The sequence below is a fragment of the Pongo abelii genome, chromosome 7 (genome assembly GCF_028885655.2).
Source record: "Pongo abelii isolate AG06213 chromosome 7, NHGRI_mPonAbe1-v2.0_pri, whole genome shotgun sequence".
NCBI classification, from domain to species: domain Eukaryota; kingdom Metazoa; phylum Chordata; class Mammalia; order Primates; family Hominidae; genus Pongo; species Pongo abelii.
This window is the reverse complement of record NC_071992.2, coordinates 2,045,053-2,070,042: the sequence shown is the minus strand read 5'-3', so window position 1 is coordinate 2,070,042 and position 24,990 is coordinate 2,045,053. Positions and strand designations below refer to the sequence as shown.

General features: G+C 45.5%; 1 long non-coding RNA gene across 2 annotated transcripts in view; it reads right to left on the bottom strand.

The window, feature by feature from the left end:
* LOC129060865 (uncharacterized) overlaps nt 1–23,667 on the bottom strand; it is a 140,192-nt gene extending 116,525 nt beyond the window's left edge. For both annotated transcript variants that reach the window (XR_008527723.2, XR_008527722.2), the window contains exon 1: nt 22,032–23,667. This is a non-coding gene — a long non-coding RNA (uncharacterized LOC129060865). The remainder of the gene's footprint in view (nt 1–22,031) is intronic.
* Between the last annotated feature and the right edge of the window lie 1,323 nt (nt 23,668–24,990).

Sequence of the window (24,990 nt, the reverse complement as noted above, 5' to 3'; positions counted from 1 at the left end):
AATGTTTTACAATTAATTATTTAAATTAAATGATGTAAACAAAATTATTTGAATGATTTAAACACCCTAGAAATAAATCCAGGTGTTAAGAAGGAAGAATCACGTTCCAAGGGAAAAGGAGCTAATATTAATCTAAAACATTTGGTGCACTATACATAGTTATTTAGTATATTTACTAAATGTAGTGTGTATAAATAGTCACCAGATAGGTAGGTAAAGACAGAAAGGGAGATTGAATTAACATTACTTTTAGAAGTCAACTGGAGCTACTCAGGAAAGGCCCAGCACTAACATAAAGGGATGAATCGGCCAGGGTGGCCAGTAGGGGATAGCGAAGACTGTGGCAAAACGAAGTGTATGCCTGGCCAACATCATGTTCAGGCTACTTCTCAAACCAGCCAGCACCTAAACCACACGCCTCTGTGGGCTGACAATACATATTTGGGCCAGATGAGGCCGGCAGACCGTCAGCCCCTAAAGAGATGTCTGGTGAGGAAGCTATTTTAAGCTGAGATTGGACAGCTGAGAAGTGTTAGGGACTCATTAACACTTCCCAACCTAAACAACAATTTAATTCAAGCTGGACAGAGCTGAGACATGGGCAGGCCTGGAGCAGAGTGAATGAGAGATGGAGAAAAGGCTGTTCATAACAATTAAGGTAGAACCCACAGAAGCATTTATAAGCTTTGGAAAAAAGGGTTTTAAAACTATTGCCCTGGTAGGTACTTTTTACATCATATAAGTAAACCCTAAAATGGCCAACATATTTAGGTTTAAAGACCAATATTAAAAAAGGTTATTTTCTCCATTTTCCCTGCAAGAGATAATCCTAAACATCCATTGTGTCAAACCAGTCAGTCCCTACCTTGAATATGGTTGCAACTGTAGGTGACACAGATATGACGTTTGGAAGAATTAAGTTATTTTGCATTAAAAAGCCCTTATTTCTGAATATCTATGGGACATTTTGGAAAGAGCTATACACATGATTTTTAATTGGAGATTAGATGTTTAATCATACTCTCAAAATGATCCATGTAGACCAAAACGTGAAGATGTGCTGGTCTATAGCAGTGTTTTCCAGCTCTGGATCTCCCTGCAACAGCATTCTCATGACCCGTACGTGCTAGTCTATAGTGGTGTTTTCCAGCTCTGTATCTCCCTGCAACAGCAGCCTCAAGACCCATGAGTTAATCAGAAACAGAACGAGCGGATCCACCCGCCCAGCGAATCAGGCTCTGTGAGGCGAGGCCACGGGGCTGTGGACAGGCTCTCCAGGTGAGTGACCCAACGCGGCTAAAATGTATGACCTGCGGTCCTGGCTGCACATCCTCAGAGACTTCTCAGTGAAGTAATTCGGTACAGATTTTAGGAAAAGATATTTATGTTGTCTTTACTAACCAGAACCAGTTCAAATACAGTCTTTTAGAAGCAGAGGAAACAGAATCCATCCTATTTTTCCAGAGGTAACTTTTTTGTGTGTGTGACTCACATCTGTTTTCTGTTTCCCATTCGGAAAATGTCTCCAGGGAAGTGGCCTGCACCCTATGAGCATGTCCACTAACCAAATGAACGAGAGGTATTCAATCACTTAGGTTAGTTAAAGTCTGTGTGATTCCCCAAGGTTTAGCTCATGGGTGAAAGGGCACACGCTTTCAATGAGATCTAAAGTTTTTGGCAAGTTGATCATAAGCCCGAGAGAACCCGTGGTTCAAATGCAAGCACATGTGTAGGGCACACACATACAAGTAGCTGTGGAAGCTTTGTGGACGCACTTTCTCCATCCACGTTTTTGGGAATTTCACTGCTTCACATAGTGAAGGGGAAACCAGATGTGCAGAAAAGGTTGTCCCCGGGCGGAGAAGGCAAACGAGCTGGTGTGTTTGCTCCCCGCTGAAGCCACTTACACATAACTCTGTAGTCCGTAGAGTCAACAAGATGACTCTAAGGGGAAGGAGGGAGGAGGAAAGGAAAAAGTCAAGGCAGAGTAGATTAGCTTGGGCACACACAGCCGAGCATCCATCCATATTCTATATCATATTATCCCACCTGCTACACAGGTACCTCATAGCAGATAGCACTGACTGCCTGACTACACACGCCAGGGGCATGTTGCTGGATAGCTATGTGTTTCTTCTCCATGTCTGTTTACATTTAATCTTCAAATCACTTATACACAGATTTATATACTCAAATGCACATATACACATATACATAAACACACCTGTGCAGGTATACACACAAGGACGTATACATGATAAAGTCTAGTTGAACTACATTAATCATGGGTATATGCATGTACATACATGCACACATAAGTACATGCTAGAATCCACTTATGCTGATTACGTTAATCACGGGTGTATTAGTCTGTTTCCACACTGCTATAAAAAATACCCGAGACTGGGTAATTTATAAAGGAAAATGGTTTATTTGACTCATAGTTCCACATGGGTGGGGAGGCCTCAGGAAACTTACAATCATGGTAGAAGGTGAAAGGCAAGCAAGGCACCTTATTCACAGGGCGGCAGGAGAGAGAAATGCAAGCAGGGGAAATGCTAGACGCTTATAAAATCATCAGATCTCATGAGACTCACTCATTATCACAAAAACAGCATGGTGGAAACCACCTCCACGATCCAATCACCTCCCTCCCTCGGCATGTGGGGATTGCAATTCAAGATGAGATTTGAGTGGGACACAGAGCTAAACCATATCAATGGGTATATGTGGGTACATACACACACACACACACACATGCACACAGACATGCTAGAGTCCAGCTACACTGATTACATTAATCACGGGTGTATGCATGTATATATATATATATATATATATATATATATACACACTATGACATGCTAGAGTCCAGTTACACTGATTACACTGACCATGGATGTATGCGTGTACATATATACATACACAAGGACATGCTAGAGTCTAATTACACTCATTATATTAACCATGGTGTATGCCTGTACATATATACACACACAAGGATATGCTAGAGTCTAGTTACACTGATTATATTAACCATGGCTTATTCCTGTACATAGATACACACACAAGGACATGCTAGGGTCCAGTGACACTGATTACATTAATCAAGCTTCAACACACCCTCTAAAGTCAGTATTACCCACACCAAATGTTAAATGTCATATTTCAACAATATAACAAAATTCTCAGACAAAATGTATCCAAACCTCAAAACCATGCTCTTTCCACACAAAGTACTACCTCCTCTGTGGATACCCTTGATATACTTTATATTCTTTTTTTTTTTTTTTCCATTTCAGGGTTAATTATACTTGTTAAGCACATTTTTACTTTTTGTTAAACATAAAAATGTTTGTAAATAGATAAAAATTTAAATTTCAGAAAGCTACTGCTGCCTGGACGAGGCTATCTGAAGCACACATGGATCGTTGGCAGGTTCCAAAGGGCAGTATTTGGGGCAAATGGAATAAACTCTCTAAACTAGTTCAGCCTGAGCTGGTGGTGTGGAGTAAGAATTCGGGAAACGTGAGGGACGTCCCCTACATGGAGTGGGGTAGACAGACGTAGGGAGCAGAGGGAGGACATCACGGCAGATCCAGAGGCTGATGTTGTCTTGTAATGAAATAAAACTGGAGAAGGACTAGGGGCTTCAAATCAACAAAGAGGAGCCTGAGATGAAGACTCATGGTATGAAATTTGGGAGAAAAACAGCAAAAGGCCAGTTGAGGACGCATTTCACAGCCACCTGCCCAGTGGCATGGAAGAACAGATGTCTGAGGTCATGGCATTCTCCCTCTGCACCACCCCAAAGGCCTGCTGCCACAACTGATGTATTCTCTCTCCACCCCCGCAGACATCACCAGTACTTTCCTGACAAAAAACAACATATTTTTACTCTGCAGATGACAAATGTCTCCAATGCCATTTTCTCACTGTTTTCACACTTACAGAGACCCACAAGCACACCAAATGAGGACGGCCAGAAAGATTTTCCTCTGCAGATTAGAAATTAAGTCTTGGGTTTCTTTTGTAATAGGTAGGCACAGCCACATTACCATTGTATTTGGCTTTTGCAGGAGGTTAAAGTTATTGACAATGAACTGTTTAAACATGTGCTTTATGGAGCACCTTTAACGAGAAAGGATGGAGATGGAGCCTCCGCGAAAGCCACCCTTACAGATTAGGAGAATTAGAAAACCTACGTCACCCCATGGCATTAACTGCAAATGAGGAACAGCGCGATGGCAGGGAGAAAGTTTTCCATTAAGGAAGAAGAATCATGAATTTTTCGGCAAATCTGAATTTTTAGAGGTAAGCCTCCTCACTGGAAAGACCCAGGATGGATGATGTTTCTAAGAAGGGTCTCACTGGGGCCTTCTCACTTCACGCCAGCCTCCCCATTCAAGCCAGGGCCTGCCTGAGCAATGCAGGACCTCAGAAGCAGAGAAGCCCCTCCATACCACAAACCCCATGCCCTCATTAGAGAAATGGACAAACCCCATGCCCTCGTTAGAGAAACGGACAAACCCCATGCCCTCGTTACAGACATGGGCAGCATCCCTCGCGCATGCTAGCTAAAGCTCCAAAATAATTTAAACATGGAGACCAAGACCAACAGACAACAAGGAGATGCCATCATCCAATGGGCTCCTTAAAGGATCCTCCTCCACTTCCCATGGAAATACTAAGACACCTGTCCTCCCACTGTCATCCGAGAATCATAGGTGCAGTGCTATGTTTGTTTTAGGGGTTAAGAAACTGAAGCCAGGAAAGGTCCTGTCACCTTACGGAGTGGTTGCTTATGGAGAGAATCTCAGATCTTCCGATGGGTCCAGGGGCTGCTGTGTCCTGAATGCTTCAGCCCTTGATACCTAGTGTATGGGAAAGGTCGGACCAAATAGAGAGCCCCCTGCCCCCATCCATAACAGAATATATAAAACATCTCCAAGTTTAGGAAAGCTGCCTGGAAGATGAGCCTCACACATCAAATGACAGCCGGCAGCTCTGCCACATCCCAGACCCAATACAATTCCCGGCTTGTGTCAGCAGCTTGCAGAAGTGTGTGGATGGGACTCCAAATGGTTCATACGAAGGAGAGAAAAGCATCTGAGGTTTCCAAAAAATATTTCCTTACCTTCAAACATGTTTGTTTTTGTTTTTGTTTGAGACAGTGTCTCGCTCTGTCGCCCAGGCTGGAGTGCAGTGACGCAATCTCGGCTCACTACAAGCTCCGCCTCCCGGGTTCACCCCATTCTCCTGCCTCAGCTTCCCAAGTAGCTGGGACTACAGGCACCCGCCACCATGCCCAGCTAATTTCTTATATTTTTAGTAGAGACAGGGTTTCACAGTGTTAGCCAGGACGGTCTCGATCTCCTGACCTTATGATCTGCCCACCTCAGCCTCCCAAAGTGCTGGGATTACAGGCGTGAGCCACCATGCCCAGCCCAAACACGGTTTTTAAGAAAATTGGTTTAATGCAATTATCAGTGTGATGTCTGGGAATCTGAGATTGCCATGGACACACACAGACGCATGCTCATATGCACACTCATACACACAGATATGTGAAAACACACACCATACTCACACACACTCACATAGGTTGCTGGAATGGGCATTTGCTTTATTTGCATTGAGGAACTGTCTTACACTAAAAAAGGCTGAAAAAAGAAATTACAACAAAACATATATATTCCTAGATTTTACTATAGCTTTGTACATAGTAGAGTTGTTACCACTGGAAATGTCCCAGCTACATAGCATTTGCACTTCACATTGGACACACAGATCTTTCTCTGCAAAAGAATGATGACTTAATTAACAAGGGTGATAAATTTACCAAAGTTTGTATTTGTGTCACCTCAAAATCTAGGTCTTGATGGATCCCTTTAAAGTTGTCTGCTCAATTAATAAGCAAAACTAGGCACAGAAGATTCAGAATGCCATTGTGAAGCCATGTGCCCTGCAAAAGTTCAAGCTCATTTGCAGCTTAGAACAGAGAAAGAAAATTGAAGCCATATCTCTGCAAATTGGCAACACCCCTTCTAGAATTTAGGATATGTCCTTTAATACAAAGAAACTGGCAGTTGCGACATCCCCCATCAACATGAAATTCAGTAAAACACAGGCTGTCTCCGGGCAGCAAAGCGACACCACCGAGGCATCCCAACCCCATTAACCATTTGTGGAAACTGCTAGGCTGTTACCATCCACATGGCGAAGCGACCCTGCCGAGAGCATCCCTGACTCAAAGGCTGGGGGAGGCCTGGCCCAGAACACCTGCTGCTGATGCTTTAACCCCTGTCTGGTTCAGTTGGTTGTTCAGGGATAAAGACCCACAGGTTTTTTAATCATTGTATTCTGCATCTGACGGCGTTGATTCATAATGAAAAACAGCCAGCATGCATTGAGTGCCTCCACCAAGCTCTCTGCTGCGTGCTGGAGGCGCTTTACCTGGTAAATCCTCAGCATACCTCATGAGCGAGGTCACATTACTCCCCCAGTCCTACAGCAAGCCCTCTGCTGCCTTCTGGAGGTGCTTTGCCTGGTAAATTTTTGCAATAACTTATGAATGAGGTCACATTACTTCTCCACTCATAGAGGAAGCACTTAGCTGCATTCCGGAGATGCTGGTAAATCCTCCCAATACCCCATGAGTTACATTGCATTACTCCCCCAGACCTACAGCAGCAAGCCCCCCGCTGCCTTCTGGAGGCGCTTTGCCTGGTAAATCCTCCCAATACCCCACGAGGTCACATTATTCCCCCAGACCTACAGCAAGCCTTCCGCTGCCTTCTGGAGGCGCTTTATCTGGTAAATCCTTGTCATACCTTGTGAATGGGGTCACATTTCTCCCCCAGTCCTACAGCAAGTGCTCTGTTGCATTTTGGAGGCTCTTTGCCTGGTAAATCCTCGCAAGAGCTCGTGAGTGAGGTCACGTGACTCCCCTAGTCCTACAGCAGGCTAAATTGAGGCTTAAAGTCTCTTCCGCTAAGCAATGAAATTAGGATTTAAATCAAAATTGAAGTTCCCAGAAGACACCTTCAAGAATCACGCAGTCAGAGAAGGGTCCAAGAACCATGAAATAAACCCAGACACCTCTGAGATGATTGGCCAGGGATAGGTCACGGTCTCAAGGCATCAACTTTCGAAGAAGTTTTGCCAAGAGGAGAAAGAGTGGGGGAAAAGTTTATCTTTTTTTAAAAAAAAAAAAGTCACTTGAAAAAAAATTTTTAAGACGAGGATACCTGAGAACAATAAGAGCAGAGGGAGCTATTCATGATGAGAACATCTGAGGCCAATTCTTCACTCAGGTCTACACCTGCAGGTGCCATCTAGTTTAATGCTATTTAGAAAGGGTCTCTTCTTTTAGTCAAGATATAATGCAACTCAATGGATGCAGAAGGTTGTACCAAGCAAGATCACTCTTCGTTTGAAGAAGTGGTGGCTGAGGTTGGAGTTCATCTTTCCCCTGCAATTAGAATTCTTCAAACGTGTTATATAAAAAAGCAAAATTCTTTTTTTTTTTTTTTGAGGCAGAGTCTTACTCTGTCACTCAGGCTGGAGTGCAGTGGTGCAAGCTCAGCTCACAGCAACCTCCGCCTCCCAGGTTCCAGCGATTTCCTGCCTCAGCCTCCCAAGTAGCTGGGATTACAGGCACCCACTACCACACCCTGCTAATTTTTTGTATTTTTAGTAGAGACGGGGTTTCACTATGTTGGCCAGGCTGGTCTCAAACTCCTAACTTCAAGTGATCCACCAGTCTTGGCCTCCCAAAGTGCTAGGATTACAGGCGTGAGCCACCACGCCTGGCCCGCAAAATTCTTTCAAAAGTTGTTTTGGAACAAACAACCCCAAAATTGAAGCAGAAACGTGTTGTTTTTCTTACTAATTTAGACAAGATAAAGGAGCAGTGCATGGAAGCAGGAGCTCTGAGGCTGAAGAATAAAGGACAAGGTGTGGTGTGAACTAATTTGGGGGAGTCCTGTATAGTTCTGGAGTTTATTGATGAATCCTCCTATCCTGATTAAGAAAACACAACCGATAGACACTCTGATCCTGATGGCTACCACCAACTGTGGTAAAGCTACATCATCAGCATCGACTGCCATCAGAACAAAACCCTGACGTGGACTCGATGCCGAAGGCTACACATGCACACGAGCTCAGAGACCACCACTCTGCCTCAGAATCCACTGTGAGGCAAAACCAAAGGTGAGTTTCACTGGAATTTCTTCATTTTAGTTCACGTTTCAAGAAGTGGCCACCCTATATTTTCTGAAAAATGTGAGACACTTTTCTTTGTAAAATTGCATGTAAGTATGTTTCTGTGATGGTTATGATGACAATTTGAGGCAAGTAATGATATGCAAAATTAAGTGTATTTTATATTTAAGAATACTATATTGCATCTGAATCTTAAAGTGGTTAGCACTATGGAAATATTAAGAAGAGAGCGTGGCTGAGGGCTCAATATTAAATATCAGGATTATCTGCAGGAGACAGGCAAAGGGACAGAAGCTATTCCAAATGTCCTCTTACCCAGAAGACTTCAAATGTCCTCCTACACGAAAGACTCCAAATGTCCTCTTACCCAGAAGATTCCAAATGTCGTCTTACCTGGAAGACTCCAAGTGAGACAGTTTTATTCTTTCTCAATTATCTCTGACCACTGCAAACTCTTCAATGAGCTGATCAATACAAATGCCTTCAGAAGCTTCAGGGTGCAGTATACCACAACTTCACCATACATTAAAAAGGAAGCCATTGGGATAAGAATTAATCTACTTGAACTTTTTTTTATTAAGCCTAATTCTCAGAAATTTATATTCACCATGAGATTTGTAAAATACTTATAAGCAGCATTCAGAATGTGTAAAATTACACCTTATGTGTGGCTCTGATCAAGGGCGAGTGTGCAGGAGAGTGGCCATAGCAAAGTCTTAGAAAATCACAATCTCCGTGTTTGCTCCTTATTCCCACCCCTAGGTACACGTCTTCTTTGAATCCTCTTTTCCTAAGGAAAGATGTTAAATTCCATAATTAAGTCATTCCCATTAAGCTGTAGAATCATTAAGTAGAGTTCAAATTAATCTTTTGTCTCTATGTTGAGGCATAGAACAGGGAATGTTTTATTCTTTGGGGACAATAATAATTACATGTTAAACATTTTTAAATAGGATATATTGTATTGACTTACAATGCATGATCAGACTTTTAAAAATATTTCTCTCTGAGAGAAAAGAACTTTAAGCCTCCCAAGAGTTAATCAATTCATACAGGTAAACTGCAGCATGCTAATTCTCCATGGCGATCCCTCTGTCTTCCTCTCTCCCCCTCTCTCTTTCTCACTCTCTCTGCCTCCCTCCACACCTCACCCCTAGACTCTTGCTACCCAAGGCAGAGCATGCAGCAGCAGCAGCATCACCTAGGAGCAGGTGAGTTGGAAATAACAGATTCTCAAGCCCCACCCAAACTTGCTGAATCCGAGCACGCATTTGACAAGGCCCGCAGAGGATTTTCATGGGCATTACTATTTAAGAAGCAGTGTTGTAGACTACATATTTTTCACCCTTTGGCTAGGTCCTGAGCTACCCACAATCTGAAAAATCAAAGGGGAGACGGCAGTGGACGTGCAGAGCCTCAGAGAGCCAGGTGAGGGCGCTGTCCCCATGTCTGAGGCTTCCTGGAGCTGAAGCCAGTGGTTTCTACCCCCGAGGTTCCACCGTTTATGGCCCAGGAACGCTGAGACCTTCGCACTCCCCTCGCTTCACAGCCAAGTGTAACTGTAAGAAGCAGTGAGTCCGGAAATGAACAGCCAGGCCTTGGAAGCATCTCACATGTGTGGGAACGTCCGCCTTTGCTACAGGCGTGATTTTTCATATTACTTATTACAAGGGAGGGGACACGTGACATCGTTTAATCCTTTACTAAACCCAAAGTTAGGATTCAGGCCTGTAGATTTCCACAGAATATAGCACCAAAAACGTTCCCTATATCTAGATGGAGGACAATGTCATCAACGGACCGCTGTGACCACCTCAGCCCCAGGCAAAGCCCAAGCCTGCCTGCTCCAGCCGCCCGTGGTTCTCCACAGCCACGACCTGCTTTCTAGGCTGGCTTCACCCCCCACCACTTCCACAGAGCAGCAGTGCCCCTCCAGGCTGCACCGTCACATCGCATGTGTGTTCCCTGCGCTGCTGAGGGACAGCTCACTGGGTCTTCCTGTTTGAAATTCTTGGGGACTCTGTACTTGAGGCTGGAGGTGCCAGCAGCTGAGGAGGGGAGGGCTTTCCGAAAGCCCATCTGCCTGGAGGCTGTCTGCGTTTCACTTCTGTGTCCGTGTGCATCCTCACAAGGACATTCATTTTTAAGTTTTAATGTTAACTTCGTGCTGCGAAACTTATTAAAGAGAAAATACTTAGATCCATTATGAACTTTTAAGAAAACAGTCCTTATTCATAAATTTGCAAAAGTGTTCTGTGTGGCTCTTTATATCACCTATCTATCATCTATCAGTCATCTATCTCTATCTGCCTATCATTCATTTATCATCAACCTATCATCTATCTTCTGTCTGTTATCTATCTATGGATTATATATATATATATATATATATATTTTTTTTTTTTTTTTGAGTTGGAGTCTCACTCTGTTGCCCAGGCTGGAGTGCAATGGCGCGATCTCGGCTCACTGCAACCTCTGCCTCCCGGGTTCAAGTGATTCTCCTGACTCAGCCTCCTGAGTAGCTGGGATTACAGGCATGCCACCACGCCCAGCTAATTTTTATATTTTTAGTAGAGACGGGGTTTCACCATGTTGGTCAGGCTGGTCTCAAACTCCTGATCTTGTGATCCACCTGCCTCGGCCTCCCAGAGTGTTGGGAATACAGGCATGAGCCACCACGCCCGGCCTATCATCTGTTCTTATCTATCCTCTATCCATCTATCTTCCTATCTAATCAATATAGCTATTATTTATTCAGCTATCATCTATTATGTTCACCTCTCTGTCTCTCTACCAATCTATTTCTACATCTAGATCTACACATAGAGAGAGGAATCAGAAAAGTGTAAGCTTTAGAAATAGTATTTCCCAGCTGGGCGCCATGGCTCACACCTGTAATCCTAGCACTTTGGGAAGCTGAGGTGCGCAGATTACCTGAGGTCAGGAGTTCGAGACCAGCCTGGCCAACATAGTGAAACTCTGTCTGTACTAAAAATATAAAAGTCAGCAGGACATGGTGGAGTGTGCCTGTAATCCCAGCTACCCATGAGGCTGAGGCAGGAAAATCACTGGAACCTGGGAGGCAGAGGCTGCAGTAAGCCGAGATCATGCCCCTGCTCTCCAGCCTGGGTGATAGAGCAAGACTCCATCTCAAATAAATAAATAAATAAATAAATAAATAAATAAATATAAAGAAATAGTATCTCCCATCTTTTGGTGTCTAAATGAAGGCTGCTTTTAGAAAGGGATTGCAGTGTTTGTTCTGCTTGGTCCGCTTAGGATTTTTTTAACCTGGATTTCAAGTGGGACAGGAATGTTATAATGGCTGAAAACCACAGGAGTTCAGTTTGTTTTACAGAGGAAAATAGAATGGGGAGGTTTCCCCAAAGTCTCCTTCTTTTTAAGATGATTGCTCGCCTATCATTTTATTCATATAATCTAAAAAGTTTTTAATCATGCCATTTCCTTCAGTGGGAAAATTAAGTTCCATAGATGTTTCTAGGATGTGGGCATAGAGTGATCTGAATGAGGAACTTTGTAAAGTCTGCATTTAATCTTCTGGTTATTTAACGGGACAGAGCCCCTGGCCCATGTGAGAGGAAAACACAGAGGGGGCAGGTGCTGCATGCTACATCCCTGGCATGGCACATGAGCCGTCCAAATGCCCCTGATAACAGGTGGGTCGGCCGTCAGCTAGCAGCCCCAGTGGAGCTTCTCAGACTTCCAGACATCAATGGGAACGGCTCAGCCACTGCCTTCAATTCACGTCTGTTTCTTTTGCTAAAATAAAAAATTCTGCTTTACTTGTACTTTAATCCTCCCTCTGAAGTTCTGTGTCATCCATGCAGCCTTCTCTGTTACTCTGGTCAGAATTAATCATGTCTCCTCTGCAAATCCCCCCAATTTCTCATCCCTGTCAGGCACACGACTTTCTGTCTGGCACCATTGCTAGCTGTTTCTGTGCTCGTCTCCTCTTCAGCATGGCAAGCATCTCGAATGCCGTCTGTGTCTAATTTATCTTTGTCTTCACAAGAGGCGCAGATACGCTGCACATCCCAAGAAATGGTGCTGACTGGAGCCGAGTTGAATTGTGCCTAATTGAATCCAATGGATATGCCGGGCAGAGGCTGCAGGGTCTATAGGGTCTCTGGGCGTTTTGAGAAGTCCTGTAGAAGAGCTTCTAGGACCAGAGAGAACCCCAGGGCTAACGCTCTCCCACCTGAGTTTTCTGAGGACTGGAAAGGTTATGTGAGCACAGAAGGAAACCCTAGTCCTCGCCTTCATGGAAAACCTCCCAAGCCTGGGCAGAGCCTTGTGGGCACAGTCAGAGCAGCCCTGTGAACTACTCGTGCATCTTGCAAATGAGGCTCCCTGGGAGAGGAGCCCTGCGCTGCAGGTTGCTGCCTTTGGCACCGTCTTGCGCTCCAGAGCCTGGGCTCCTCCCTGTAGCCGGGGACAGAGGCCATGTCCCCTGCAGGGTTCACTGCAGCCTCTGGGCGTCTACTCCTGTGGAGGTCTGCCTTCGCCCCATCTGGGCTGTCAGGATATGGCAGGCCACGTGGAGGCCTCTCCATCACAGCACACCTGGACTTCCACACAGGTGTGTCTCCCTGCTCTGGGCTCCTGGGTGCCGCCTTCCCACAGAAGCCTGAACCTCATTGAAGGGCCATTGCAGTCATCCTCCTGCTCATTTCCAAGACATCTCAGGACTCCACATACCCTTCTGCCTCTTCTTTGTGCTCAGACATTTCCACAGAATAGCCATGTTGCCTGACTTCCATTTTCCAGGCAAGCTATGCCCTATAATACAGCAGCCAGTATAGGGTATGTTTTTTATTTAAAAGGAAATAATTCTTCTCAGGGTTAACTGCTCAACAGAGTAATGGAAGACAGATTTCTCATCTCACACAGCACAACATGCAGTGATACAAGTGCACAGGCCTAGCTCCCGGCCCTCGCTAATCCCATGTTGGTGCTCTTTGAATTCCTTTGTGTTCTGGACTTGCCCTAAGGAGGTTTTTAAACAATTTCTTTCTGAAGGCCAGGTACAGTGGCTCTCGCCTGTAATTCCAGCACTTTGAGAGGCTGAGGAGGGAGGACTGCTTGAGCCTAGGAGTTTGAGATCAGCCTGGGCAACTAAGCAAGACCCTGTCCTTACAAAAAGTTTATGGGCATGGTGGTGCACACCTGTAGTCTCAGCTACTCGGGAGGCTGAGGCGGGAGGATTGCTTGAGCCTGAGAGGTCAAGGCTGCAGTTAGCTATGATAGCGTTAGCTATGATAGCACCACTGCACTCCAGAGCAAGACCCTGTCTCAAGAAGAAAAAAGAATTCTCTCTGGCTGAAATTTTCTTTCTCTCTATCCACCCCTTTTTAGACAAAATGTTTTCAATTTAAATATGCAATCTTCCAACTAGCCCTTCAATAACACATTATTAATAGCAAAGACACAGAGTACCTCGCTGGGAAATATGAATCATAAGATCAAAGTCACCAAATTCAGTACAGAGACTTGCTGGTCAGCAGGACAGGCCCACCAAATGGCAAATGCAAACACAGGATGGGAGAGAAGGCACTGGCCCTGGCAATGCTGTGTGAGCAGAGTGTGGATGTGTCTCGTGGACTTAAAGATACATATACAGGCAAGAAAAAACTTCGTGGAAGAAATAGGTTCATCTTGAAGGTTAAAGCAGCTTCAGCTTCTCTCTCAGTCACTTCCTGGGCAGGAGGCCGGAGGATTTCTCCTAGGATAACAGTGGACTGTGGGTGGAGGCCTCTTTTCCCCTCCTGTGGGAGAGGAGTCAAGCCTCATGTCAGCAGAAGGGAGATGTTTCTCCTGCAGGTTAGCTGCGTGCTCAAGCACCTAGCGTCCTGAGTTTCTTCAGGGGTTCCTGCTGCCAGCCTAACATTTCTAAATACAGCACTCTAGGTTTCTGGCATCAAGGCTATGTGATCAGGTGTGAGGCAGATACAAGGTGCAGCTCATCACTCTGGAACAGCTCCCCATTCTGGAACAGCTCCTCATCCTGGAATGGCTTCTCATTCTGAAACGATTCCCCATTCTGGAACGGCTTCCCACTCTGGAACAGCTCCCCATTCTGGAACAGCTTCTCATTCTGGAACAGCTTCTCATTCTGGAACAGTTCCCCATTCTTGAACAGCTCCTCATTCTGAAACAGCTCCTCATTCTGTAACAGCTTCTCATTCTGGAATGGCTCCCATTCTGGAAGGGCTCCCCATTCTGGAACAGCTCCCCATTCTGGAATGGTTCCTCATTCTGAAACAGCTCCTCATCCTGGAACAGCTCCTCATTCTGAAATGGCTACACACTCTGGAACATCTCCTCATTCCAGAATGGCTCCCCATTCTGGAACAGCTCATTCTGGAATGGCTCCTCATTCTGGAACAGCTCCTCATCTGGAACATCCAGTTGCTTTGCATTTTCTTCTGTCCTCCACTCCATACTCTCAGAGGCCACTGATCACAGTAAAAGCTGCACATTCTAGGTGGCTAAACCATAGAAAGATCACAAAGGTCTATTAGCACCCTGTAGCAAAATGGGCCACACTTCTCTCTGCAGTCAGAGTAGAATTCCTAAAACTCCACCAAATACTTCACCTTGAAAATGCATGCAGGGGACTGAAAGTGCAGTGGCTGAGCCTGCACACCTGCCTGGAGGAGCTGAGGAAGAAAATCAAATTGAGACTTAAAGGATGCTAAGATCTAGGGTAGCCAATTTCAGGACAGAACGCTAAGATCTATGGCAGCTGATTCCACGAGAGCATGCTAAGATCTAGGGTAGCCAATTCCATGACTGCAACTTTTGGACAAGAGGACATCTAATTTATTATGCCAAGAAAGGGCAATCAAGATGAGAGAGGTTTTGTAAGTCCAAAGCCAAAGAAAAAAAAAAACTCAAGGGCTTTATTTTTGGAGATTTCTCCATTGCATTAAATTAAGCTCTCCATAGCCTGACAGAAAACTTAGAATCAAATCCTCATAACAAACGTGTCGATGCAACTGATTTGGAGACGGATGTGGCTCTACAAGGAACAGGGCAGCAAGGAGAAAACCCAAGGACATCTTGACTGACAGAGGGTCCAGGCACACTCACCCGCACGCTCTCTGGGCCCCACACTTCTCTGACTCTGGCCCACACAGCAATGAAAGGTAGGTAGTGCCAGGTCGTGGGAAAAGTGCTTGCTAACATCAGGCCCGTATTCTTGGGACAGTTCTAGGACTCAGGACAGAGCACCAGTAGTGCCTTCTCAGCTCTTCTGTTCCTCAGTCTCCTCATCTGAAAAATGGGTGTAACAAGCCTCTCTGCTCTTCCCCGTAGGGTGTTTTGATTTGGGTTTTGGACCAAATAAGGCAATTCCAAAGAAAGGGCTTTGAAATATCTGAAACTTTAAACCAATGTAATGTTTAAGCTGAGAAATTTTTGAATTGTATTCTTGAAGTCTCAGGTGCAAAAGAGAAGCAAGAAGAATCCTAAAATCATTGAATTTTTCTTTTATTTGCAGGTTCTTGTATCGTGTGGTATAAAGCCCGAAATTCAGGTTGTGTTCACTGGGGCTTCTGGGCTGACAATTTGGACTAAATGAGAATCTATAGGAACTCTTATCAAAAGATTCAATTTTCTTTTACTAAAATAAAGATCTATAATACTTGTTGCTTTTTTTAAAAAAAAAGAGCACTAACACCTCTGAGCTTTGCCTCCCTGTGCGAGAGTAATGTATTAATAACTGAGGAAAGATGGCAAGAAGGTAAAAAGAGTACAGTTAGAATTCCTGGTCCTAGCCCTGAAGGAGTTCACTGATTCTAATCTTTCCTGAAGTTACAACACTGTCCTAGACAGGCACACAAACACACAGAGCAAAGAAATGAATTTCCTTGTTGAAAACATGCCGACACTTTCTGTGTTTACACTCATGTTCACTCCAACGTCCAGCTCCAGGCTGGAGACCACACGAAGGAGGCAGAAGCAGGAGGCAGAAGGCAGGTGAGCTTGTCTTGAGCACAGCCGTACTTAATCCAAACATAACCAGTGTTCCAATTTTACTTACAACATTTCACAGATTCTAAGATGCCTTTTTTTTTTTCACTTTTATTTTCATGTCTCTGAGGTTGAAACGCATTTTATCATGGATGGCCTTGCACAGTCACTGTTGACCCAGCAAGATCCCAGGTGTCTCTCCCAGTCACTCCAGGAGGATGGTGGTACTATTTGTCAGACTTCAGCCATGAGGCAGTGGGAATTCACAAACAGAGCAGATCCCCTCCAAGAATCCTATGGGCAAAGAAGCTCCCTGGAGTCCAGAGACACCCTCAGGGAAGAAGGACAGACACGTGAGATTGGGAAAGCGTCATGTGAAATAAAATCCCATATGCTCCGACGGCTTGGACCTGGACGACTGGAAGCAAGCTGGACAGAAAAAGCCAGGACTTTCCTGTCATCCCAGGATGCAACAGGACAGCCACAGCCCGGACGCTTCAGGCCCCACAACACGCAAGGGCCCTGGGAGAAAGAAGGAATGCTGTCTGAGGATCTTTTCTTGACATCTTCTGGCAAAATCAAGAATTCCAGAGAACATCAGCACTAAGCGTACAGAGCCACTGTCGGGGTTGGAACTGACTACCGGAGTGCAGGCTTGTACAAACACTGCATTTTCAGTACTCTTGATGGCAGGAAATAATGACAGGTGGAAAATTATGAATATTCGTGAGTCCGAGATTTAAAAATGTGTAAGAAAAGGCAGATTCTGTGAAGTTTTAGGAATTCCTTTATCAATGTATTATAAAATATATATATACACACACACACATACACTCATATGTAACATATATATGCAGATACATGCCAATAGAGTTAGATTAGAATCTACATTTGTGTATGTCTTAAAGAGTTTTTTAAAATGTACAAATTAAACATGGTCATAACTGTATTAGCAGCATTTTTTCAGTCGTGCGTACAGCTGTGGTGTATCTCACCATCAATGGCTTTTAGATTTAATGGAATAAAATATTGGATTTAATAGAGTGAAGTCTGATGTCCGTGTCCTTCTAAAATTCCTATGTAGAAATTCCTACCCGAAAAGTGATGGTATGAGGAGGTGTTAAGGGGTGGCGCCTTTGGGAAGTGATTAGGCCATGGGGGCGGATCCCTCTCAAATGGGTTTAGTGCCCCCATAAATGAGGCCTAAGGGGGCTCGTTCACCCCTTCCGCCATGTGAGGATGCAGCAAAGAGGCTCCATCTATGAGTCAGGCAACCCTTAGCAGACACAAAGCCTACAGCACCCGGATCTCCAGCTTCCGGCCTCAGAATTGTGGGAAAGGCACGACTACTGTTTCACAGGCCCCAGTGGTGAAATTTTTGTTACAAAATTCTGGATGGACTAAGACCTATGGCTTCAGGGTTGACTCATTCTCACATCAAGAAAGTGGTACAGTTATGACAATCTTCATCAATCATAGCCTAAATTACCCCTGAAGAAATTTAGGGAGGTTTCAGATTATGTTTTCATCTCAATTAAAATGAGTTTTGTCTATCTTTAGGTTTCAGAAATTAAATTTGCATTGTGGACAAATTCAGGAAAGGTATATTTTAAATGTCTTAAAGTCAAAGTAGATTTTTTTGATCTACCTTTACAATACATCCCACAAATACAGTCATGCACCCCATAACAATTCTTGAGTCAACAACAAACCACATATTCTACAGTAGCCCCATATACTACGGTGACCCATACACACACACACTCATGCATGGTACATATATGCCGATGCATGCCAAAAGATGTAGATTAAAATCTACATGAAGACAGAAAAGCAGATGAGTTTGTCTTGAGCACAGTCATACTTAATCCAAACATAACAATATTCCAATTTTACTTAAGAAATTTCACAGATTCTAAGATGCCTAACAACACATTGCTCTGTCATTAAGTGAGGCATGACTGTACATACTAGCGGGCGAGGAAGACAGTAAATGTTCAATTAATGTTTGATGATTGACCAAATCAGGTGGGATGGTGGGGAGTGGGGGGTGGAGGATAGTGGGGGGTGGAGGATAGGGGAACGATTTGTCAGACATTTTGGTGAATCCAAGGTTTCACTCGTCAAAATAAAAATATTCATAGAGCCCAATGCAAACAAGAAAACACACAGACAACAAAAAACACAGAACGACAATGACAAAATGGCCAAGCAGGAGAGCAGCATGTGTTCTGACCTGGCTGCAGCTGTCCCTGAGGCCCAGGCCATCCCGGACTTCCCACCGAACCCCAGGTTATGGCCCCCATCCTTCCTCAGCCTCTCCTACCCTGACCACACAGTCGGTCGAGAGCCTTTCTTGATAGGAAAAAGAAATGAAAAGCTTAGCTCATTTTAACAGAATCAAAATGACCCAGACCTTCACATGTTTGTGTCACAAGAGCTAAATCACATATTATTTGATGATCTTCCTTTATGTCCAGCTTGGGCTAAGTGAAGCATTAATTAGAGATGAAAATTGTTATTTTTTTAAACATAAATTAACACTAAGTAGGTGAGTTATTTGGTGTCTGAAAAAATAAAACCTAAATAACTCCAACTTCAGACACACCAGATAATACTCTTAAACTTACTTAACTGACTTTTAAAGTCAGTTTCTTCCCATCGGTGCTTCCTAAAGCACCAGAGAAATCAGCATCTCTGTAGGATCCATGTGTTTGTGTCTCCAGGAGCTCGGATAAAGCCCTGGTTGTAGCTGAATGATTTGTTGTGATACCTTTTAAATGCTCTTTTGGGTATAGAAATGTTGACTTCGAATTTATGATAACACAGAAATCAGCTTATAGAAATATATGAGAACTGTCATATCCAGGAATTAAATGAATCCACTCATAAATAAAAACATATTGATATCCACCTGTTAAAGGAGAGGAACTTGATATCTTTCTCACCGACAGATAGCAAGACAGGCACACGGAAATTTTATGCTTGCATATACTATGCTTAGGGAAAACAGGAAACAAACTTCTTTTAAAACTGTTTTATTATTTGTAATTAAGAAGCTTGCAAAAATTATCTCTCCCATTTATTTAAATATCTGAATTATTCTTGAAGATCATATGTTACATATTTTCATTTCTTCTTCTGCTTGTTTTTGCATATGTGGCATAAATTGTGAGTAAAACTCTTGAATCGTGTTTCATATCAAACACGAATCCTCGTGTCAAGCTCTAAGCAAAGTCGTGAGAGGAGAAAGTATCTCCCAGCAGGATTATTCATTCCTTCTGTTGACATCATCTACCCATCGACGCCAACTCTGGCTGCCCAAGGCCACCAAGCTAATACCACTCAATGGTGTTCCGCATGTATCCTCCCTATGGACTTATCAACTCCTAACCACCCAACCAGAGTGGGCCTGTCTCCTGCTTCCCATCCTGCTCTCTGCTCATTAAAAGCTGGCTCTTCTGTGCTACTGGCTGGTTTTTACTAAGGCATGCATATGTTTCTTCTCCCATAATACAGATGTGTATATTCACATGGGCCTTTGGAATATGTCCATCTCATGTGCAGCCTAGAAGCTCCTCCACATGGCTCTGTCCACCCAAAATGTATTAGGAGTGACTGATAATTTCAATCAGTTCTCACTTCATCTAGTATCAGCCTTTTCTGAAATTTAATTTCCTCTCAAAAAGAAGCAATGACGCTTCTAAGATCAAGCAACCTTTCTCCTAGGCAAATGACAAACCTATGCAAGTGACAAATTTCTTCCACCACTGAAAATCGATCCATTGGAAATATTCATCATTCCAATCAATAAGGAGCTTGCGTAGGGAAATATGTGTGACCGGGCCAAGGCAGGCAGATCGCGAGGTCAAGAGATCAAGACCATCCTGGCCAATATGGTGAAACCTCGTCTGTAACAAAAATACAAAAATTAGCTGGGGGTGATGGTGCTCGCCTGTAGTCCCAGCTACTCAGGAGGCTGAGGCATGAGAATTGTTGAACCCAGGAGGCGGAGGTTGTGGTGAGCCAAGATCATGCCACCACACTCCAGTCTGGGCAACAGAGCAAGACTCCATCTCAAAAAAAAAAAAAATTGTGTTAGTGTAATCATCCTTAACCAAAAGCAAACGACTATTCAGAGACAAATGTGGGTATTTGGGCTCCAGTGGATTTGGGGTTAAAATTTGGAAGTTTGAAAAAGCTAAAGGTTTCTCAGAGCCTCTTTTTAAAAGTAAGCTGCATAAGCTGCCATTCTTTATGAGGCCTCGTTTCATTCCCCTTAAACATGGCCTTGAAATTCCGTATGTGAGAGAATACAAGAATATTGAATCAAAGGTGCATGGCTGGCATATTTTATGAAGATTCCCTACAATCTAACTATAAAGCACCACCAGGAAAAAAAAAGATTACTTTTATTCCGGTTGACACAAAATTATGCATCAGAGCTTCCAGTCAAAACAGACATTGTTAGAAAATGTGATAATTTTACTCCAACATTTCCCCTTGCTTTCAGAATTTTTACAAAGATATGGCTCCAGCAGGCACAATGTGGGTACTCTTTTCAAATATGATCAACTGAGCAATTCGTAAATTAAAATAATAAAAGATGAAATCGCATTTAAACACCACCACCACCTGGGCTTAATAAAGTTTATATTATACCTACTTGAACGCTCAGGAGCACAAAATATTTACATAAACCCCAGGGATCACAGCACGCTTCTTAGTCACCATGGTATCCAAATCACTTAATAGAGGAATAGCTCAGAATGGCTCTACGACACCGACTGATCCCTCACAAGGCAAATGTGTAGGAGACGACTGTGCGCTGGAAACCGCGCAGGTGACAAGAACGCGGCTGTAAGGAGGGCTACGGCCCCTGTTATGGCCTAGCTTACAGGCGGGCTGGAAAGGTGGACGTTTGACTGGTAATTAACCAGAATTCCATAGAGGAGCTTGTGGTGGGAAGCCTCTCCTGTTTCAGAGATTAGGAAAGGCCTCTCGGAGCGGCATTGAAGCTGAGGTATGCAGTAGCAAGTCGCGTGGAAACGGAGGAGATGGTGGAGAAAGCCACGACCAGCGGAGCCCTTCAAATGCCCGAAAAGCAGGGCCCTAAGCTTCCTGTGCTCAGCTATCAAGAGGGGCTACGGAACTTGAACCTCAGATGACGTCGGGGCTGGGGGAATGAAGTTGGAGAGAAAGGTGGGCCGTGAGTTTGAGAGGGTTTCGTAAGCTATATTAAGGGATCTGGACATCTTCCCAAGGGCCAATGAAAGATGAGAAATGAATTTTAACATAAAGGTATTATGGAATGCATAGTTTCCAATGATCATTCTCACAGTTGCGTGAAGACACAGGACTCTCCAGCTGGTCAAATGGGGTGCAGAGTGATGACTGAGATGCTGCCGTCCCTGTCTGAGGGGAGTGACTTTGGGGTGGCAACGGAGATGGGAAGAAGAGACGTGCTTGGTAGCACGTGCAAGAATCAGAGCCTCAACTTAGAGCTGATTGTCCTTAAAAAGCAGCACCCCACATTAGGCACAGTCTAACCAGAGTGATGAGAAACCAGGCTCCCACCCACACGAGGGTGAGGACGGTAAAGGCTCCTGACTCAGTATCACGTGAGAAATGCTGACAGAAGAATAGTCCAGGTGGTACCTGGGGAAAACCTTGTTGATTTGGGAGCAAATATGTGTAAAAGCTATCTACAAATACAGGCAAAGCTGCCCTATAAAGAGTAATCTTGCTTGGCTTCAAAGAACAGAACTAGGGTCTCCAGGGAGAAGCGGCAGGGAAGCCAATCTTACCTCAGCCTGAGAGAGAATTCTAACAATCGAGGCGGCGAATCAGGCTTCCTCCAGGTCCAGGACACGGTGACGCCAGCCTGAGAGAGAGCTTTCCAACAATCCAGGCGGCGAATCAGTCTTCCTCCAGGTCCAGGACAGGGTTACCTCAGCCTGAGAGGGCTTTCTAACAGTGGAGGCGGCGAATCACGCTTCCTCCAGGTCCAGGACGGGGTGACGTCAGCCTGAGAGAGCTTTCCAACAATCCAGGCGGCGAATCAGGCTCCCTCCAGGTCCAGGACAGGGTGACGTCAGCCTGAGAGAGCTTTCTAACAATGGAGGCGGCGAATCACGCTTCCTCCAGGTCCAGGACGGGGTGACGTCAGCCTGAGAGAGCTTTCCAACAATGGAGGCAGCGAATCACGCTTCCTCCAGGTCCAGGACAGGGTTACCTCAGCCTGAGAGAGCTTTCCAACAATGGAGGTGGCGAATCACGCTTCCTCCAGGTCCAGGACGGGGTGACGTCAGCCTGAGAGAGCTTTCCAACAATCCAGGCGGCGAATCAGGCTTCCTCCAGGTCCAGGACAGGGTTACGTCCGCCTGAGAGAGCTTTCTAACAGTGGAGGCGGCGAATCACGCTTCCTCCAGGTCCAGGACAGGGTTACCTCAGCCTGAGAGAGCTTTCTAACAGTGGAGGCGGCGAATCACGCTTCCTCCAGGTCCAGGACGGGGTGACGTCAGCCTGAGAGAGCTTTCCAACAATCCAGGCGGCGAATCAGGCTTCCTCCAGGTCCAGGACAGGGTTACCTCAGCCTGAGAGAGCTTTCTAACAGTGGAGGCGGCGAATCACGCTTCCTCCAGGTCCAGGACGGGGTGACGTCAGCCTGAGAGAGCTTTCTAACAATGGAGGCGGCGAATCACGCTTCCTCCAGGTCCAGGACAGGGTTACCTCAGCCTGAGAGAGCTTTCTAACAATGGAGGCGGCGAATCACGCTTCCTCCAGGTCCAGGACGGGGTGACGTCAGCCTGAGAGAGCTTTCCAACAATCCAGGCGGCGAATCAGGCTTCCTCCAGGTCCAGGACGGGGTGACGTCAGCCTGAGAGAGCTTTCCAACAATCCAGGCGGTGAATCAGGCTTCCTCCAGGTCCAGGACGGGGTTACCTCAGCCTGAGAGAGTTTTCTAACAATGGAGGCGGCGAATCACGCTTCCTCCAGGTCCAGGACAGGGTTACCTCAGCCTGAGAGAGCTTTCCAACAATGGAGGCAGCGAATCACGCTTCCTCCAGGTCCAGGACAGGGTTACCTCAGCCTGAGAGAGCTTTCCAACAATGGAGGCGGCGAATCACGCTTCCTCCAGGTCCAGGACGGGGTGACGTCAGCCTGAGAGAGCTTTCTAACAATGGAGGCGGCGAATCACGCTTCCTCCAGTTCCAGGACGGGGTGACGTCAGCCTGAGAGAGCTTTCTAACAATGGAGGCGGCGAATCACGCTTCCTCCAGGTCCAGGACGGGGTGACGTCAGCCTGAGAGAGCTTTCCAACAAGGGAGGCGGCGAATCACGCTTCCTCCAGGTCCAGGACAGGGTTACCTCAGCCTGAGAGAGCTTTCCAACAACCGAGGCGGCGAATCACGCTTCCTCCAGGTCCAGGATGGGGTTAGGTCAGCCTGAGGGAGCTTTCTAAAAATCGAGGCGGCAAATCACGCTTCCTCCAGGTCCAGGACAGGGTGACGTCAGCCTGAGAGAGCTTTCTAACAATGGAGGTGGCGAATCAGGCTTCCTCAAGGACAGGGGTTTGCTCCCCAGGTGCAGGGGCTCAGGTGAAGAATAAGCATAAAGTGGGGAAGCACAAACATCAGCGAGTATTTGACTTAAAAATTAAAAATTCAGTTCAGAGGGAAGGCAAAATTAGGCTCTGGGTAGCAGATGCTGGGTGGATTCTAACATAAATCTTTCTAACAGTTTGTGTGCTGGGAACACAAAGAGGAAAAGGCTGTTCAGAAAACACTGGGGTTCCTACGTTCATGGAATCCAATGTGAAGATTTCTTACTCCTTTGGATACTAAGTGAAATATGAGCCATGCTTGAGAATTACAAATAGAAAACACACAATGCAGGACACCCTATAAATATTGATTCTTAGGCCAACCAAAACCCCCTGAGGGTGACACTTCCAAAGCAGCCACTGGGCTCACATCAAGTTAGAGCAAAGAAGAGTCATCCCAGCCCAATGCCCCTGCTGGAGCATCCAGGCCCCAACAGCAAAAGAAGGACTGGATGGCTCGCCCAGGCAGGGGTGTCTTCCAGAGCCTGTGGCTGCAGCACCCACAAGTGCACTCACCAGGATTTGCACAGAGGGTGCCATTTTGTTGTTTGTAGCATCTCAAGTTTCCCTTTTTGTGTTCCTCCCTTGGGTCAGCAGAACCATCCTTGGACATCAGGGGAGAGGGGCTCTTGCTCTGGGCTCTTGCTTGCAAGCTCCTGTGCTGGTCCTCCTACTGCTCCTACAGGGCAAAGGCAAGCCCCCACCTGGAAGCTGAGCCCCTTCCATGTACACTGTGTGATTTTGTGTGCTAGTCACACACACACCAGCCCCTAGCCCTTATCACCCAGGTGGCCCATGTCTGACCCAGGCTCACCTGGGCCTCTCCCATGAACCTGGCTTCATCACAGCAGGCCTTAGGCCTAAGAGCTGGCCGGGCTCAGCAGTCTATAGAAAGGTGTGATGGAGCTTGGGTGCATGGTCCTGGATTGGGTGGCCACACACATACACTACACGGGGGGCCCCTGATTGGGGACCTGGTAATGGGCAGGATGGAAAGGAGGAATGTCCCTGCTGGGGGCCCGCCCTCCCCGCCCTCCCCATGCCCCCACTCCCTGGCATGGAACTCTAAGAAAATAAGAATTCTAAATGCAGACCAATCTAGTTCAGGGGTTGGCAGACTCTGCATAAAGCACCCGATAGTAGATAGGTTCAGTGTGTGG